Source organism: Ovis canadensis, chromosome 6 (genome assembly GCF_042477335.2).
Source record: "Ovis canadensis isolate MfBH-ARS-UI-01 breed Bighorn chromosome 6, ARS-UI_OviCan_v2, whole genome shotgun sequence".
NCBI classification, from domain to species: Eukaryota; Metazoa; Chordata; class Mammalia; order Artiodactyla; family Bovidae; genus Ovis; species Ovis canadensis.
The window spans coordinates 86,247,536-86,265,871 of record NC_091250.1 but is presented as its reverse complement, the minus strand read 5'-3'; positions in this window follow the sequence as shown (position 1 = coordinate 86,265,871).

Here is an 18,336-nt window from a genome sequence, read left to right as displayed (position 1 = left end):
AGTGTATTGAAAAACAGAGACATTACTCTGTCTCATATGGTCAGAATACACTATAAGGTTCATATAGTCGGAACTATGGTCTTCCTAGTGGCCACCTATGGTTGTGAGAGCTGGACCGTAAAGAAGGCAGAACGCCAAAGAATCGATGCCATCGAACTGTGGTGCTGGAGAAGGCTCCTGAAAGTCCCTTGGACAGCAAGGAGATCAAACCAGTCAATCTTAAAGGATATCAACCCTGAATATTCACTGGAAGGACTAATGCTGAAGCTGAAATATTCCAGTATTTTCGTCATCTAATGCAAACAGACGACTCACTGGAAAAGTCCCTGATGCTAGGAAAGATCGAGGGCAGAGGAGAAGAGGGTGTCAGAGGATGAGCTGGCTGGATGGCACCACCGATGCGATGAACATGAATTTGGGCAAACTCCAGGAGGTGATGAGGGACAGGGAGGCCTGGTGTGCTGCAGTCCATGGTGTTGCAAAGAGTCGGATGTGACTGGGCAACTGAACAACCAACACAATACTGTAAAGCAATTTTCCTCCCATTAAAAATAAAGTTCGTAAAAACCTACCGTAATTATTAGTACTCTGTGCTATTGACATAAAGATAGACAGATAAAGCAATGAAGTAAAATTGAAAGTCTAAAAAAAATAATTCTTCAAACCTTGGAGAATATAAAATGCACCAACAAAGAAAATTGAAAGTTGCTGACAAATTCCATAACCAGGAGATAACATTTCAATGTGCATCTTTCCAGATGATCTATGTAATTATCTACTTGTCTAAATTTTTAATAAAAACGGTGTCACCCAGTACAGACAAGCTGGTAGCTGCAGTGGGCTCATGTTCTGATCACAGTTCAACCTCGATTCTCTGTGATGAACCAAGGGACACACTTGAGGGTCTCGTGGACCAAAAACTGTCTTCAAAATTAGAATCTCAAAGAATTTTAGAGATCCACTCTTTCCCCGTGAAGTATTTGTTCACAGGTTGAATCAATCTGAGTCTTATTTTATTTATTGAAGTGTAAGTTGACTTACAATGTTGTGTCAGTTTCCGGCGTACAGCAAATGATTCAGCTATACATACATCCACTCCTTTTCAGATTATTTTCCATTATAGTTTATTACAAGATATTGAGAATAATTCCTGATGTTGTACAGTAGGTCCTTGTTTATTTTACCTATGGGCATGCTCAGTCACTCAGTCATGTCCAACTCTTTGCAACCCTGTGGACTGTAGCCCACCAGGCTCCTCTGTCCATGAGATTTCCTAGGCAAGAATACTGGAATGAGGTGCCATATCCTTCTCTAGGGGATCTTCCCAATCCAGGGATTGAACCCAAGTCTCCTGCATTGGAAGGTGGGTGCTTTACCAGTGGGCCACTTGGGAATGCGCGTTTTATATATAGCAGTGTGTATCTATTAATCTCAAGTTCCTGATGTATCTTCCCCCCAACCCCGCTACCACCTCCCCACTTCCACTCTGGTAATCATAAGTTTGTTTTCTATGTTTGTGGAGACTCACTTATGGCACCTGTCGCCAGGGGAATGATGTGGATGGATGATCATACATACATGCTTGCTTTGGGATAAAGACCAAGTCTTTCTCACGGCCTGGAAGGCCCTGCACACGCACGGGCTGGCTCTATCTCGTCCCAGCCTCATCACTCCACTCTGCACCCATCTTTCAGTCTTTCGTGCACACTGTGTTCTCTCTCACATCACAGTCTGGCGTACGTTGGACCCTCTTTCTAAAGTGCTCAGTCCCGATGCCTTTGCCTGGTTAGCTCCTACTTGTCTGCGAATCAGAGCATCAGGGGTCCTCGCTTAGAATCCTTCCCTGAATCCCAGGCAAGCGCAACATTTTCTCTTACTTGTTTCTGTAACATCTGGTCCTTCCCTTCTTGGCATATATCTAGGTCTGATTTGGCATGTGTGTCTGTCTTCTCAAGCAGAGAACTCTATTCTCTTTGTTGTATCCCCAGCCACTGGCCCTGTGCCTGTCACACAGTTCAGTTCAGTCGCTCAGTCGTGTCCGACTCTTTGCGACCCCATGAATCCCAGCACGCCAGGCCTCCCTGTCCATCACCAACTCCTGGAGTTCACTCAGACTCATGTCCATCGAGTTGGTGACTCCATCCAGTCATCTCATCCTCTGTCATCCCCTTTTCCTCCTGCCCCCAATCCCTCCCAGCATCAGAGTCTTTTCCAACAAGTCAACTCTTAGCATGGGGTGGTCAAAGTACTGGAGTTTCAGCTTTAGCATCAGTCCTTCCATGAACACCCAGGACTGATCTCCCTTAGGATGGACTGGTTGGATCTCCTTGCAGTCCAAGGGACTCTCAAGAGTCTTCTCCAACACTACAGTTCAAAAGCACCAATTCTTTGGCACTCAGCTTTCTTCACAGTCCAACTCTCACATCCATACATGACCACTGGAAAAACCATAGCCTTGACTAGACAGACCTTTGTTGGCAAAGTAATGTCTCTGCTTTTTAGTAGGTACTCAATATTTGACGAAAGAATGACTGAAGGAGAATTCAACCTTGATTTTTTTTAAATTAAATCGCATTTTCTGATGAGATGAAAACTAAGGCCCTAAGTTTACTTTCCCTCTGAGATCACACAGACAATTAGACACTGAAGCGGATGAGTCAGGGAGTGGGCACGCTCAGCTGTTGATATGCTGTGGATGAGGCCTCCTCCTGTAAATCAGTAACTATGAGCCAGCTGAGCGGCAGGTTTCCCAAATCTAACTTTTAAAGCAAGGTCAGGAAATTGGGGTTTATTTTTCTAAGAAAATATAGAAACCACAAAATTGTGAACAGAATCATAAGTTATGACTTATGTTTGAGGGAAATTGCTTTTCACTCTAGAAAACTACTGCAGACTTTCCATCTCTGAACACAATTCCTTCTCCAATTATGAAATCATATTGTTTTCCATATATTATGTTTCCCTTTGAGTCTGTCTATATATATATATATATTCAATAAAGGATTTTATTCTTTGGGAAAAAAAAAAAAAGAGGGAAAGGAAGAGATAGAAAAATAAATAGAAAGAGTAACCAGGCACATTTTTAAGAGTTTTCTAGGATTTGCCTTCTGTTTCTTTTTTTAAAACTCAATCTTTTTTTTCATATAGCATTTACCAATATTGATTCTAGTTGTATTGAACAGCAAAATATGCAGGAGAGAGAAAAGGCAAGCAGTCAGTGATAAATGTTTCCTAGAAAACATAGCTGCTGGCAAGACGAGTATCTGGCTCATTGACAGCCTGGGTGAAAAGAGATCCAGACAGTAACGATGGCTCTGCTGGAGGGGATGTCAAAGACAGGTGAAATGGGCATAAATTTTGGCTCACAAGCTTCACTATACAAGAAGCATAACATTTTAAATTATCTCTCATAACTCATAAGGGTCACTCTCATTTCTTTGTGAGGTAATCATCCCCATAACATTTTTATGCTCCAGGGCGTCAGGGCATCTAGGGGTTCATGGAGAAAGCATCTCAGTCCACACAGATGGGCATTAGGTAACCCTCCTGACCTGCTCCCCCAGGTCTATCTAATGATGTTCCATCACTGAGGGCCTTCCTTTTTGGATCTTACTGCCATCCTTCCCACTATGCCAGAACACCAATCAGAACGCTATGCCAGAGTGGAGCAGGAAGATAGAAAGTCCAGTGTTTTCAGTTGAATTGTGTCCCCCTCCTAAAAATATGGGCTTCCCTGGTGGCTCAGAGGTTAAAGCATCTGCCTCCAATGCAGGAGATCCAGGTTCGATCCCTGGGTCGCGAAGATCCCCTGGAGAAGGCAATGGCAACCCACTCCAGTATTCTTGCCTGGAGAATCCCATGGACGGAGAAGCCTGGTAGGCTATAGTCCATGGGGTCACAAAGAGTTGGACACAACTGAGCGACTTCACCTTCACCTAAAAATACGTGGAAAGCCTAACCCTAAGTACCTCAGAATGTAACCTTACTTGGAAATAGGATGGTAATGAGGTAGTAATAGAGGTAATGAGGTTAAAATTAGGTTATTAAGGCAACCAATATGCCTGGTGTTCTTATGAGAAGGGGAGATTTGGACTCAGAGATGGACATGCACAGCTGGAAGACCACGTGGAGACACGTGGGTAGGAGGCAGTCATGTGACTGGAGTGATGTGTCCCTAAGCTAAGGGGCCCCATGAACAGCCAGTAAACACCAGAGACTGCATGAGGCAAGGAAGGATTTTTCCTCAGAGCCATCAGGGATACCTTAATTTTGGACTCCTAGCCTCTGGGACTGTGAGACAGTACATTTTTACTATTTCAAGCCACTCATATTTTGAAGCTTTGTTACAGCAGTCCTAGGAAACTAATGCCTCCAGTTTCTCCTTTCTTCTGGCCAAGACAGTTTTATTTACAGGCCAATGATCTTATCTCAAGGGTTTAGGTTTTTGGAAAATAAGGACAGAAAGACCTGCTTGGTATCTGCTCTCCTGCTGGAACACACGTGTGCCCAAAGACAGTGAGGAGAGGGCATGCCTGCTGCTTGCTTGGATAGGAAGAAAGAAAAAGCGACAGTAGAGTAAGAAAAGCAAACCCATCGATTAACATCTCCAAATATTACCCAAGCTGCATAGTGATACTAAGCCACTAGGACATCAGCGTTGTGGCTCTAAGAGTCAGTGTGGCTCTAAGACACATATTGTCACATTTCAGCTGGATGAGCTGTGGGGTCACTCAAATCAGACTCACCATCAATGTGGCATTCATGCCTCCATAAACCAGTGTTGAGCCATTGCTAAGCCATCACAGCACTCTCCTCCGGACCCTGGCCTTGGTAGCCAAATCCTCAATGCCAAGTTCTAGGCATTTGCACTGAACCGTGGTGGGAGGTGGTGACTAAAGTGAGTGAACTTAGTAACACAAGTGCACAGATAGTGCCCACAACCCCCTACTGCTTCTCAGAGCCTGGACCAAATAGTGAGGCTCTGCTGGAGAAAGTCAAATGACTTCATGGGTTTGGGACATTACACATGTACAGCCTGGTTTCAACCAGGGCCCTGAGTCATCTGTGTCTATATACTTGGCTTCTCACCCCACACTGATCAAGAATTCTAACTCTGCCTTTCTCAAACTTTGGATGCCACATCTCTCTCCCCCGTGCAACAGATTCACTACCTGCTTCACAAAAAGCAGAGGCGCCATCAATCCCCTGCTCACACACCGATGAAGTTAGCTGTATCCCCATCCATCATTTCCTTCTTCCCTTCAATGAACGTGGAATTCCTCCTTTGCACAAGCATCATCTCTCCCCCACCACATCCTCTGCCACCTACCTCTGTGACTTGAGCTGCTAGCATATAGGAGACCCTGTGTGTTGTGTTCACCAACTATGTGGTACTTAGTGAGTGCTCAATAATTATTTATAAACTATCATCATCCTTGTCCTCTTGCAGTCAAATATTCTACATGAATTTTATCCTCTCAGTACAAAAAATATGCTAAAATGCTCTTGGCTAAGCAAACAGACAAATGTTTTTTCAGCATAGAAACAGCCTTGTAGCCCCCGCTCCTTCCTTTCCTTGACCACCAAATTTGTCAAGGCAGCCGTCTACATTCACTTTTGCCATTGTCTTATCCCAAGACCTCCCTCCCCTGTTTATTCCTCAACCCATGACAACCTGGACCCCTGCTGTCTCACCCCTCTGTGCTTCTTAAAGAGATCTCTCTCTCCAAGATCACCAGCTGTCCTCTGACAGTCAGGAAACTCCTCCACCCTTACTTAGCTTGCTTTCTTGCTGTCCTTAACACTTCTGAACAACATCTCCCCTTTGAATCCTCTTTTCCTTGTTTTTCCTCCTCCCCCCAGCCTTTCCTTCTCTGTCTCATCTAAGGCTCCTCTTTCTCATCCCTCTTCTCCTCCCCTCTCCCTCCGGATAGGCTCATCGCACCCATGGTTACCTTCCAACTTGGACTTTTCCACAGCGACAGCCCCATTTGTCATATTGGACTCCTTTGTTGTAAAATTCCCCCCAAACCCACCTCAAGGTACCTGTGCCAAACCAAGCCCATCTCATCCACCTCTCAAACCTGCCCTCCATCTGCATTTTCTGGCCTATGATGAGCAACACAGTTCATTCAATCATCTGAGCAAGACACCTGGGAGACACCCTCCTTCTCACCTTTGAGCTCTAATTGGTCACCAAGATCTGTCAGCTTTGCCTCTAAAAAGTGCCCTGAAATCTGGCCATCTCCCCATGGTTAGATTCTTAGTTCAGGCATCACCATTTCTCATGCAGAATCCTGTATTGCATTCTAACATATTTCCTCCCAACCTACATCCTCCTGGGATCAGTTTCAGTTAAAAAAAAAAAAAATCTGAATATGATCATCTCTTTTCCTGCTTAGGTTACTTCAGGGCTTACCAGGGATCTTATGCTACAGTGTGAACACCCTCTGTGGCCTGCCTCCTGCCTGTTCCTCAAGCCCCATGCTCCAGCCAGCCTTGGTCCTCTGTGCCTCTGCACTTTCAGAATGTTTTCCCCTCCTCCTTTACTGACTGAATCCTTCTTGTTTATCACTACTGTATTAATCAGGATTTCTTTCCTTGTGATAAAGACCCACCTCAAAGTAGTTTGAGATAAGAATTTATCATCAGGATAATGTATTGTCTCATGAACTCTAAGAACAGGAATCTGCTTGAGCTCCAGAAGTACAATTGACCCACGATAAACTCAAGGTTGGAGTGTGGACCCTCCACACAGTTGAAAATCTGTGTAACTCACTGTAGGTTCTCTGTAGCCCATGAATGATACAGTACTATAGTATTTACTATTGAAAAAAATCTGCTTATAAGTGACCCGCCTGGTTCAACCTTGTGTTGTTTAAGGGACAACTCTATTTGGATAACAGACTATATTGGATGTCTAGAACTGTCACAGCAAAGTGCCACCGATTTTTATTTGTATTTTCTTACAGTTATAGAAGCTGGAAGTCAGAGATCAGAGTGCCAACATGTTCAGTTTTGGTGAGAGCTCTCTTCCTGGCTTGTACATGACAGGATAGAAAATGAGCTCTAGCATCTTTTCCTCTTATTATAAGGATACTAATCCCACAATGAGGGCCTTACCCTCATGACCTCATCTAAGCCTAATTATCTCCCAAAGATTCCATCTCCAAATACCATCACACTGGGGTTAGGGCTTCAATATATGAATGCTGGGGGATACAATTCAGTCCATAGCAACAATCCAGTGCTGGGGGATCCTCTATAGGTACTAGGTCCAGCGAAACTTTTTTTCTCAGAGCATTCACCCTGTTACAGAGCAATCACCCTGTCACAGAGCGGGACAGAAATAGCACACAGTGTGGGAGGTGGCATTTGTGACAAAGACCATCTTTTTAGGATATGGTTAGATTGTTCCACATACTCTAAGACTGAGTTGGGGGGGTGGGGGGAGATGTGAGCAGCACAAATACATGCTGGGGGAGAGAACATATTGTCTCCTAGTTTCACAAGTGAGGAACAACTGTTTTGAGGGGGCACCTGAAGGTACATCATCCTCCTTCCCAGATTCTAATCTTCTCAGTTGAGTCAAAATTAATATAACCAAGCCTGAGGGCATATACATTCTTTAAGACAGTCTACAAAATAAATGGATATTCTCTTAATCTGTTTTGTAGAAAGGAAGAATGGAGATTGACAGTAAAAGTAGACTTTGTAAGACAATTAGAAAATGAAGAATTGGGGTTTTTTCCATGTGCATTTTGCCCAAAATTAGGAGTGGGAATGGGAGTCATTTCATTGTGTTTCCCTGGAAACTAGGAGTCTAGAGATTCCACCATAACAGCTCTGACCTCCCATAGGTCAAAGGGTCTTTTGGGAGTCTTTATGGAGACATTCTTACATAGGCATAGATGATTAAATCATCATCCTTTGGCGATCAAGTCAACCTCCAGTTCTTTTCCTCTACCCAGAGGTCAAGGAGGTGGGAATGAAAGTTTCAACCACTTTTGTTGGTTCTCCTGTCAACCAGCTCCTATCCTTAGGTGCTTCCCATAACAAAAAGACCTTTAGCACTCTCTTCAGGTGAAATTCTAAGGATTTGGGGAGCGCTGTACCAGAAATGGGGATGAAGATCAATTACATATTTCTTACTATCAATCACAATATCACACATGTCTTTTGTTTACAAGTTCTGGAATGAGAGTCTTGAATTTTTTTTTTTTTCTTTTTTGGCCACTTCTCATGGCATGCAGGATCTTCCCCAGACCAAGGATCGAATGTGCGCCTCCTGCAGTGGAAGTGCACTGTCTTAACTACTAGATCACCAGGGAAGTCCTTTTGAATATCTTTTAGTCATTGGGGTTGCCTCTACTGCCGCCAAGAACCTCTGGGCTGGCCACAACCTTGGAAATGTCCCCTTTACTCTAATCTCCATGGTCTCCTCCTTGATGAGTCAGAGCCAAACAGGCAAGAGTCGACCATGCAATACACACGCTATGATTTGTCTGTAGAAAAGAGAACCAAGGGATAGACAGAGTCGGACAGATGGAAACTGCTGATCAAAAGTGATGTTGGAGGATGTGATCCCATATCTGCCAAATGGACCAGCTGATTCTGCTTCTTTGACTTCAACTAATTCATCAGAGAAGCCAGGCATGCTGCAGTCCATGGGGTCACAATGAGCTGGACACAACTGAGCAACTCAGCTGTACTGAACTGAATCTGTCAGCCATAAGTAGTGCTGAAGCATGTGGCATCTCCTGCCGGACAGGGCCTGCCCCACGACACTGAGTTTGTAACTTGCATCCATACCCAGAATGTGACTTTTCTGCAGGCCATCAGAGCCCAAGAGAGAGAAGCTGGAGGAAGCCAATCCTGCTCCCAAATTACCACTCACGCAGGGCAGAGAGGAGCCAGGAGTTACTTGGAATTTTCCAGAGCAGATGCATGGGAGGATGAATGCGATGTTTTCTGGTAAAAGTCCTATTCCACTTTCCTGAGGCCTCCCCCAGTACCACTCGCCACTGTTCCTTTATGGAGTTATCTGTGTCTATAGGTGGGAGTGCAGATTCAGTCACCAGAAGGTTCACAATGAATCTAGCCAGCATATGGACCAAGGATCAAATAGTGCATTGATCTAAGGCTGAAAATTATTCTTCTATTTCCCATACCAAAAAATATCATCCAACACAGCTCATCTGAAGTTCTGAAATTAAATGTATTGACAACAGAAAATATTCCAACAAGAAAAATGCCTTTTTTATCATCAAATTCTTGGGGAGTAATATAAGTTCAAGGACTAAATCCTTTTGCAGATTAAAACTCAAAGAAATCAATCTTTAAAGCAAAACACGTTGCCCTTGTGAGCCCAAAGTCCAAAATTCTCAAGCTATAACCAGAGTTCTTCAGGCAAAAAAATAGTGGGGGTGTGGGAGGGGATTCAAATTCTTTCTGCAACTATTTCCTATCTTCCTCTCTTTGGGATGGATATAGTTTCTTCAAAGCTCAAAGTTTCTCATGAATGTCATCTTTCTAAAGAATTCGGAGATTTAATAAGACTCCTGTTAGACTAACATCTAACCCAGTCTCACCTGTTCCCTTTAGGTAAGTCCCATCTTTGTGAGGTTTTCCTATAATGTCATAATTCTATATATGTATTGGTCAGAATCCCCAGATAACAGGCAAAAATCTGCTTCTTTCTTGCATTAATTGTTGGTGATACCCAATAATACTCTAATATTTTGTGTTCATCTTTCTAGTCAGCCCTCCTTGGCCAGTTACCAGATTATGTAGTGACTTTGGATAGTTGTCTCAATTTTCCAGGATGTCCCTCTACTTGCTCTTATTGTGGTTTCATTAACATCTCTAAAAGACTGCTTCTCCCAGTTTTTCTGGATTTTAGCTCCTTCTGGAGAAGCCATTCTAGATGCTTTTCTTCTTGCTTCTCTTCATGTGGTAGATTTCTTTGATCCCCAACCCATGTTCAGATCTTATGACAACTAAAGTGTCTCCTCCTTCCTAACTCCCTTTTTAAGGGTCATCACACTTGTATGCCTCTCCTTTTCCCATTTCTCTAACAGGCTTCTAGGTTCTTCTCCTTTCTGTATCTGAAATATATCACCCTTTCTCCTAAGGAAAACTTTCCTTTCCTCCAGCTTTATCAGTCTACTCTCCTGTATTTCACTCCTCATTCTTCTTATATTCCTGTCCTGGTGGCAAGGAGGCATATTTTTCATACCACTGCAATTTTTTCCTTAATTTCCAGTGCAATCTGATATCTAGAGACAGAAAGTTCCAGGTGTGGGTCCTTTACATGGCCCTCTTGGACTCTGAATGTGCAATAGTTTATTTGTTTCTCTACCTCATCTCAAGAAGATGGCACCTTCTCCAAAAAATAAGGGTTCTTATTCTTTTCTCTTTTCTTTTTGGTCTGTTTATCAAGAAAACCCATCACCCTTATGGTGAAGCCATCTAAAGCCATAGTCAGAGCTTAAATAATCATCAAATCCATAGTCAATATGAAACCACATGTTAGGAGCCAATAGACAAGCCAGAGAGCTGTGGATTACATATCCAGCCACCTCCTGGGGCTCCAAAGGCAGTTTGCAGGTTTGCAGGTGTCATATACCACATTGTTTCCTAGGTCTGACACTAACAATTTAAGCCATTACCTCATATATTAGTGTTCTGTAGCATACATGAAACGACTTTTCTCTTTGTTCAGTTTGAAGTCTCTGCCTGCAGACACAGCTGAGAAACACAATAAAGGCAGCAAATATTGTTCTGCCTGCTCATGCTTAAAATGATCTAATCTCTGACACATACTTACCCACAAACCAGTGCCTATGCCAAGAAGGGCATGCAAAGTTTCAAGCCAAGAGGCAGCGCTCAGCACCATGAAACTGAAGAAGCATGTGGTCGCTGAGACCCGTGAATAGTTTCCTTAAGAGTGGTATCCCACGCAGGTAGAAATCCCACTCCCTAAGCCTAAGGCTTAACTACCCAAAGCAAGATAACGTCAGAAGCCTCACTTTCCACCTGTTCCTTTGCTCTCCAAATGCTCAGCCCTGTCAATACCTCACGGTTCTGGGTTCACACAACAAATAGCAGGGCCTTAGAGAGGTCAAAAACTAACACTCATGCTCTCCATCTATGTCCAGATAATTACCTCAGTTGAGCAGATGGAGATCAGAATATCATGCTTATCAACAATAAGGCTGTTGAGACCATGGTCTGGGTCTGCGATCAAGTCTGACTCACTGACAGCTCTCTCTTGAGTCTGACACTTGCTCATCCAGACATGGACTGGCTTGGACAGCCAATTCCTGCAGCTCCCTCACTCTGGGAGCCTGTGCTCTCCCTTCTCTCAAGTCATGTAAACATCACAGAGCATCCCCAGGTCTCAGGACAGAAAAGGGATTAACCAGTGCAAACCTATCACGTATGTCACTCATAGATACACATTTCTTTTTAATCCATGAGCCTGCCTAAGAGTGTTTTTGTCCCTTCTCTGATTGTTCGCCCTGGGGATGAAGCTGTCTAGCTTCTCCGGTGGGGGCAGTTAAACTTTAAAGACCCTCTCATCTGCCATGTCATGGGGACCCTGGGGGGAAGCTATTATTATTTAATACATATCAAGAGCCTTCAACTCCTTGATGCTTCCCATTGATCTCACTCTCACTAGTTACACGCTGATGGCATTTCTGTATGGTATCACTGCTCTATGGATGTTGATAAATGCTATATAAAAGTCTATTAAGTTAATCTAATGGCTGCCATGCTGGTTCCCCTAATGACACAGCAGATAAGAGAGCCTTTAAAGTTGAAGTGTTCCCAGGAAAGCTGGAAATTGTTCCCCTCGGTGTTTAACGATCATTAAAATAAGCAAGCTATAGCTATTACTGGGGTTTCTTCACAACCTCAACCTTCTGTGCCCAAACTCCAGGCTCCATGTGAGGAAACACTTTCCTGGGGCTCTTAGGGACAACTTTCAAAGCATTTGGATTTACCACTTACACTTTCTCTACTATGCTTTCTCATCTCTGCTTCCTGTGTCCTTCTCTCTTACTGTCTTTCTCTTCGTTAGACTCCACATGTAAGTGAGGTCGTGTGGTACTTATCTTTCTCGGTCTGACTTACTTCACTAGCATAATGCTCTCAAGGCGAATTCATGCTGTCAAAATGACAGGATTTTCTTCTTTTCAAAAGAGTTTTATTGGAGTATAGTTGATCTACAATGTTGTGTTAGTTTCAGACATACAGAAAAGTGAATCAGTTATACATATAAACATATCTACTTTTTTAAAAGATTCTTTTCCCATATAGGCTGTTACATATTACTGAGTAGAGTTCCCTGTGCTATACAGCAGATGCTTGTTAGTTATCTGAATTATATATAGTAGTGTGTATAAGTGGAGAAGGCAATGGCACCCCACTCCAGTACTCTTGCCTGGAAAATCCCATGGATGGAGGAGTCTGGTGGGCTGCAGTCCATGGGGTCACGAAGAGTCGGACACGACTGAACGACTTCACGTTCACTTTTCACTTTCATGCATTGGAGAAGGAAATGGCAACTCACTCCAGTGTTCTTGCCTGGAGAATCCCAGGAACAAGGGAGCCTGGTGGGCTGCTGTCTATGGGGTTGCACAGAGTCAGACATGACTGAAGCGACTTAGCAGCAGCAGCAGCAGTGTGTATAAGTCAATCCTAATATATCTCTCCTTTCCCTCTATCCCCTGGTAACCATGTTTGTTTTCTACATCTGTGACTCTACTTCTGTTTCATAAATAAGTTAATTTGTACCTTTTTAAAATTTTTTCACACCTAAATGATATCATGATAGTTGTCTTTCTGTGTCTGACTTCCTTCACTTAGAATGACAATCTCTATATCTATCCATGTAGTTGCAAATGGCATTGTTTTTTTAATGACTGAGTAATATTCCACTATATATATATATATATGTACCAGTTCAGTTCAGTTGCTCATTCGTGTCCCACTCTTTGCAACCCCATGGACTGCAGCATTCCAGGCTTCCCTTCTTTATCCATCCCTCTGCTGATAGACATTTAGGTTGCTTCGATGTCCTGGCTATTGTGAACAGTGCTGCTATGAACGTTGGGGTGCATGCATCTTTTCAAATTATGGTTTTCTCCAGTTACATGCACAGGAACGGGACTGCTAGATCGTATGGCAGTTCCTAAGGGACCTCCATGCTGTTCTCCACAGTGGCTGTACCAATTTACATTCCCACCAACAGTGTAGGAGGGTTACCTTTTCTCCACATCTCCTCCAGAATTTATTGCTAATGAATATTTTGATGACGGCCATTCTGACTGGTATGAGGTGATGCCTCAATGTAGTTTTGATTCGTATTTCTCTAGTAATTAATAATGCTGAGCATCCTTTCATATGCTTTTTGGCCATCTGTATATCTTCTCTGGAGAAATGTCTATTTAGATCTTTCACCTATTATTCGTTTGCTTGTTTGTTTTTTTCAATTGAGCTGCATGAGCTGTTTGTAAAATATATTGTGGGGATTAACCCTTTTCAGTTGCTTTGTTTGTAAATATTTTCTTCCATTCTGAGGGAGTCCCCAAATTCTTCACATAGCCTACAAGGCCCAGAATAACTTCTATATTCCTATTTGGACCTCCCCGTCCCTCACTTTATGTTTTCCCATATCAGCCTCCTTTCAGATTTTTAAATGCTCCAAATTTCTTCTTGCATCTGAGCTTCTATACATGTTACATATGTTTTATATCTAATAAGTTTTTACTGAGTACCTGATATGTGCATGGCACTGGGATGCAAACTGAAGGTGCTTCAGTGACCAAGACCAGTGCAACTCCAGATCTCCTAGGGAAACCAGTCGAGATGGGGAGATGGAATTGTAAACAAGTAATTAAACAAATGGCTACATGATGCCAGTTGCTAAAGAAGGAAGGAAGGAAGAGTACAGTACATCATTTCCTCTGTTTGAAAAGCCTTTTTCTTCAACCTGGCCTGAGCAATTATTCAACTGACATGTCACCTCCTCAGAGCACCCTTACATGATTCCCGTATTAAGTCAAATTTCTCTATAATGCACACTGTAACTTTTCTTCAGAGGTGGTATTAAAAATTTTAAACAACTATTTTAGATTTTGTAATTATTTACTTAACCTCTGTCCCCTCCAGTGTGTCATGATTCTTCTTCCCTACCGTGTCCATGTTGTGTGTGTGTGCTCAATCGCGTGCAACTCTTGGCAACCCCATGGACTGCATCCCGCCAGGCAAGAATACTAGGGTGGGCTGCCATTTCCTCCTCCAGGGGATCTTCCTGACCCAGGGATTAAACCTGCATTTCCTGTGCCTCATGCATTGGCAGGTGGGTTCTTTTACCACTGAGCCATCTGGAAAGCCCATTTTGATGAATAATCAATATTAAAAAAATAAGATTTTGCTAAAATGAGTATGTGGGGCATAGAAACATTTGAGGAAGAGAACCATACCTGCATGTTTGTTAGGTTCTGATTATACACATGTTCTTCCTACAATCTGACCCTGTCATCCCAACATTTGTTAATTCCTTGAGGGCGGAGAAATCGCTTTAATCTCTACTTCCTGGTACTAAACACAGAGCCTGCACATGGCAGATACTCAGAGCAGGGTAAGGAAGGAAGATGGAAGGGTGGCAGAGATGGAGAAGAGATGAAAGAGGGAAAGGATGATGTTAAGTTTATATAGAATTCTATTTCTTTAGTACACTGTCTAAAATCTGAGCTGCCCAGTACAGTAGCCACTAGCTACATGTAGCTATTAAAATTAAAATGAATTGAAATTAAAAATTCAGTTCATCAGCATAGTCATATTTCAAGTACTCAAAAACTACATATGGCTTGTGGCTACAATATTGGACAAAGCAGATGTAGAATATTTCCATCATTGCAGAAAGTTCTATTGAACAGATTCTAGACATCTCCAAAATGTTCATAAACATGCTGTTTGGGGGAATTAGGAAGGCATCTGAAGTGGTTTTGTAAAGACTGAGATAAGGAAGTGAAGACCCTAGTCCTTAGACCCTGAATATAATGTAAGCAATTATACCTGTTTCTTTGATCAGATGAAAAAAAAAACCAGAGCAATACTTGGTTTATCTGAGTTTAAGAAGATAAAATAATCTTATGATTTAATGGACCTATATCATAAATTAATGGACCTATATCATAAATTTGAAAAAAAAGTGTAACAAAAAAAAATCCTTTAGGATTAATTATTTCTATCACTCTATCTTCTTTTATGTTTAAAATATCATCCCCTTGTCACTGGGTTCACCTCAGTTAGGCAAGTGGGCAGGCTTATAGCACTGAGAGAAGATCACTGTCTTTGGTTGTAACCCACTAACACAGACTTAGTGAAACTGCATTTTCTTGATGCACCAATTTAGTCAATAAATTGACACTCTTTTAGAAATTCTCTTTGCAGCAATAATGTGCATGCATCATATATTTCTCACATCTTAAAGTGTACTCCAACTGGACTTGTACCTGAGGACTCTGTATTAGGTTTTTGTTATTACCTTTACTTTGGGCACCTCATGCGAAGAGATGACTCACTGGAAAAGACTCTAATGCTGGGAGGGATTGGGGGCGGGAGGAGAAGGGGACGACAGAGGATGAGATGGCTGGATGGCATCACCGACTCGATGGACGCGAGTCTGAGTGAACTCCGGGAGCTGGTGATGGACAGGGAGGCCTGGTGTGCTGGGATTCATGGGGTTGCAAAGAATCGGACACGACTGAGCAACTGAACTGAACTGAACTTACTTAAAAGAAATATCCAGTCACAGACAGGACTGACAGATTGAGCTCTTTCTCCATTCCATGGATGGTGGTGCATGGCTATTCCTGGTGGAGCAATTTGTTTGGTTAATTCTGATAACGAAAAAGACTCTGGCATGCTAACTAGCTAGGCACCCCCTGAGCAGTTGGTGTCCCCCAGCTTCTTAGAAGGACACGTGGCATTCAGCCATCTGAGACTGAGTGCTAACAGGCATCTGTGATGCCCTTGGATGTCTGGGGCTGCATAAGCACTGCACTGTTTTGGAGAAAGAAATGGCAACCCACTCCAGTATTCTTGCCTGGAGAATCCCATGGACCGAGGAGCCTGGCATGCTATACAACTCATAGGGTTGCAAAGAGTCAGACGTAACTGAAGCAGCTTAGCACGCAAAAGAAATAAAGTAAAAACATAATTATTTAGTTCAGAATGTTCTTAATTTAAAGTCAAGGCTTTTCCTCTTTCCCTCCTGACTCCTCCCCCCTGCCACCTACAGTCTGAAATAGATTTTACTGTCTTCCTAGACCTTGAAAGTTCAGTGCACTTATTGGAAAACAGGGCACCATTTTCTTTCACGCAATTTCTTCAACAGTGAAGTAGAAAGAGCATCTGCAGAAAGTTTAGAAAGAGGGAAGCGGCGGAAACAACATGCCAGATAGAAAAAAACACAATCCCTCTAGAACGGCAAGAAAATCTGTGGCAAGGAAGCCAAGAGAACAGTCTTAGCAATGTATTCCAAACTTCCTGCAGTTGTTTATATCTTCCAACAGATAAGAAGTTTCTATATATAGCTGTGCTTTTGCAAAATACTTTTCAGCTCAGGCTATAGCCAGAGAATTGAAGGTATAACACAATGGGAGTTCTGTAAGGAGAGAGATTTTTTTTTTTTTCCAGTTTGATAAATCAGATATATGAGGAATTCAGATGCCAGGTTCTTCTTCAAACCATGCTGCTCTCTTTGCTGGGGTTAATCTAAACACTGAGTAATTAAACAAAAGTATGTGAAAGTGACAGTCACTTAGTCATGTCCAACTCTTTGTGACCCTCTACAGAGTCCATGGACTTCTCCAGGCCAGAATATAGGAATGGGTAGCATTTCCCTTCTCCAAGGGATCTTCCCAACCCAGGGATCTAACCCAGGTCTCCCACATTGCAGGCTGATTCTTTACCAGCTAAGCCACCAGGGAAGCTAATTCCATATTGACCCAAGGCTGTGGAGAGCGGAGGTTTGGCTATAATCCATTGCTTTGGTTCTTAAGGTTCAGAGATACCTGGTAACCTCTCCTAACAGAAAGATTGAAAATGCAAGTAACTATTAATGCTAACCCTCACTGAGATAAGAGACATGTTACTCTAAGTCTCAAACCAGAGAATGCTTGACCTCCCAGAAAGTCTATGACCCCAACATCCTCAGACCCCTTGACCTTAACTATTAACTCCTTTCTGCCTCTTCTAACATTGTATAGGCAATGAGCAAAGCATGTACCTCACTCCAGCCCAGACCTCTTGTGTGGACTCCAGACAGCCCTGCCCTCAAACTTGTTTTGTTGTCTGTCTTCCCCACCTCAGGCAATGGCAGTTCCATCCCTCCAGTTGCTCAGCCAAAACCCTGGAGTCAGCTGTGACATCTCTCTCTGCTGCTAAGTCGCTTCAGTCGTGTCTGACTCTGTGCGACCCCATAGACAGCAGCCCACCAGGCTCCCCTGTCCCTGGGATCCTCCAGACAAGAACACTGGTGTGGGTTGCCATTTCCTTCTCCAATGCATGAAAGTGAAAAGTGAAAGTGAAGTCGTTCAGTCGTGTCCGACTCTTGGCGACCTCATGGACTGCAGCCTAACAGGCTCCTCCATCCATGGGATTTTCCAGGCAAGAGTACTGGAGTGGGGTGCCATCGCCTTCTCCACATCTCTCTCTAGTTAAACCCAACAAATCTTGAATCTGATTACTTCTCACCCCTCCAGGGCAATCACCCTGGTCCTGGGGTTGTCAACCTCACTTACTAATTTCAACCTCCCAGTGGATATTTGGTAACATCTGGAGGTACTTTCAGTTGTCACAATTAAGAAGGCACCATTGAGGGCTTCCCTGGTGGCTCAGTGGCCAAGAACCCGCCTACCAGTGCAGGAGACACAGGTTCCATCCCTGGTTTGGGACGACCCCACATGCCGCGGAGCAATGAAGTCCATGCACCCCAGCTATTGAGCCTGTGCTCTGGAGCCTGGACGCCACAACTACTGATGCCCACGTGTTCTAGAGCTCCAGCTCCTCAACAAGAAAAGCCACCTCAATGAGAGGCCCACACACCACAGCTAGAGAAAAGCCCACACAGCAAAGAAGACCCAAATATATAAAATTACAAAAAGAAAAAGAAGGCACTTCTGGCATCTAGTTGCTAGAAGCCAGGGAGGCTGCTAAACATTCCCCAAAGCACAGGACAGGCCCAACAACAAACTATCCAGCTTAAAATATCAACAGCGCATTGATGGAGAAGCCCTTTCCTAGTCCAAGCCCCTATAT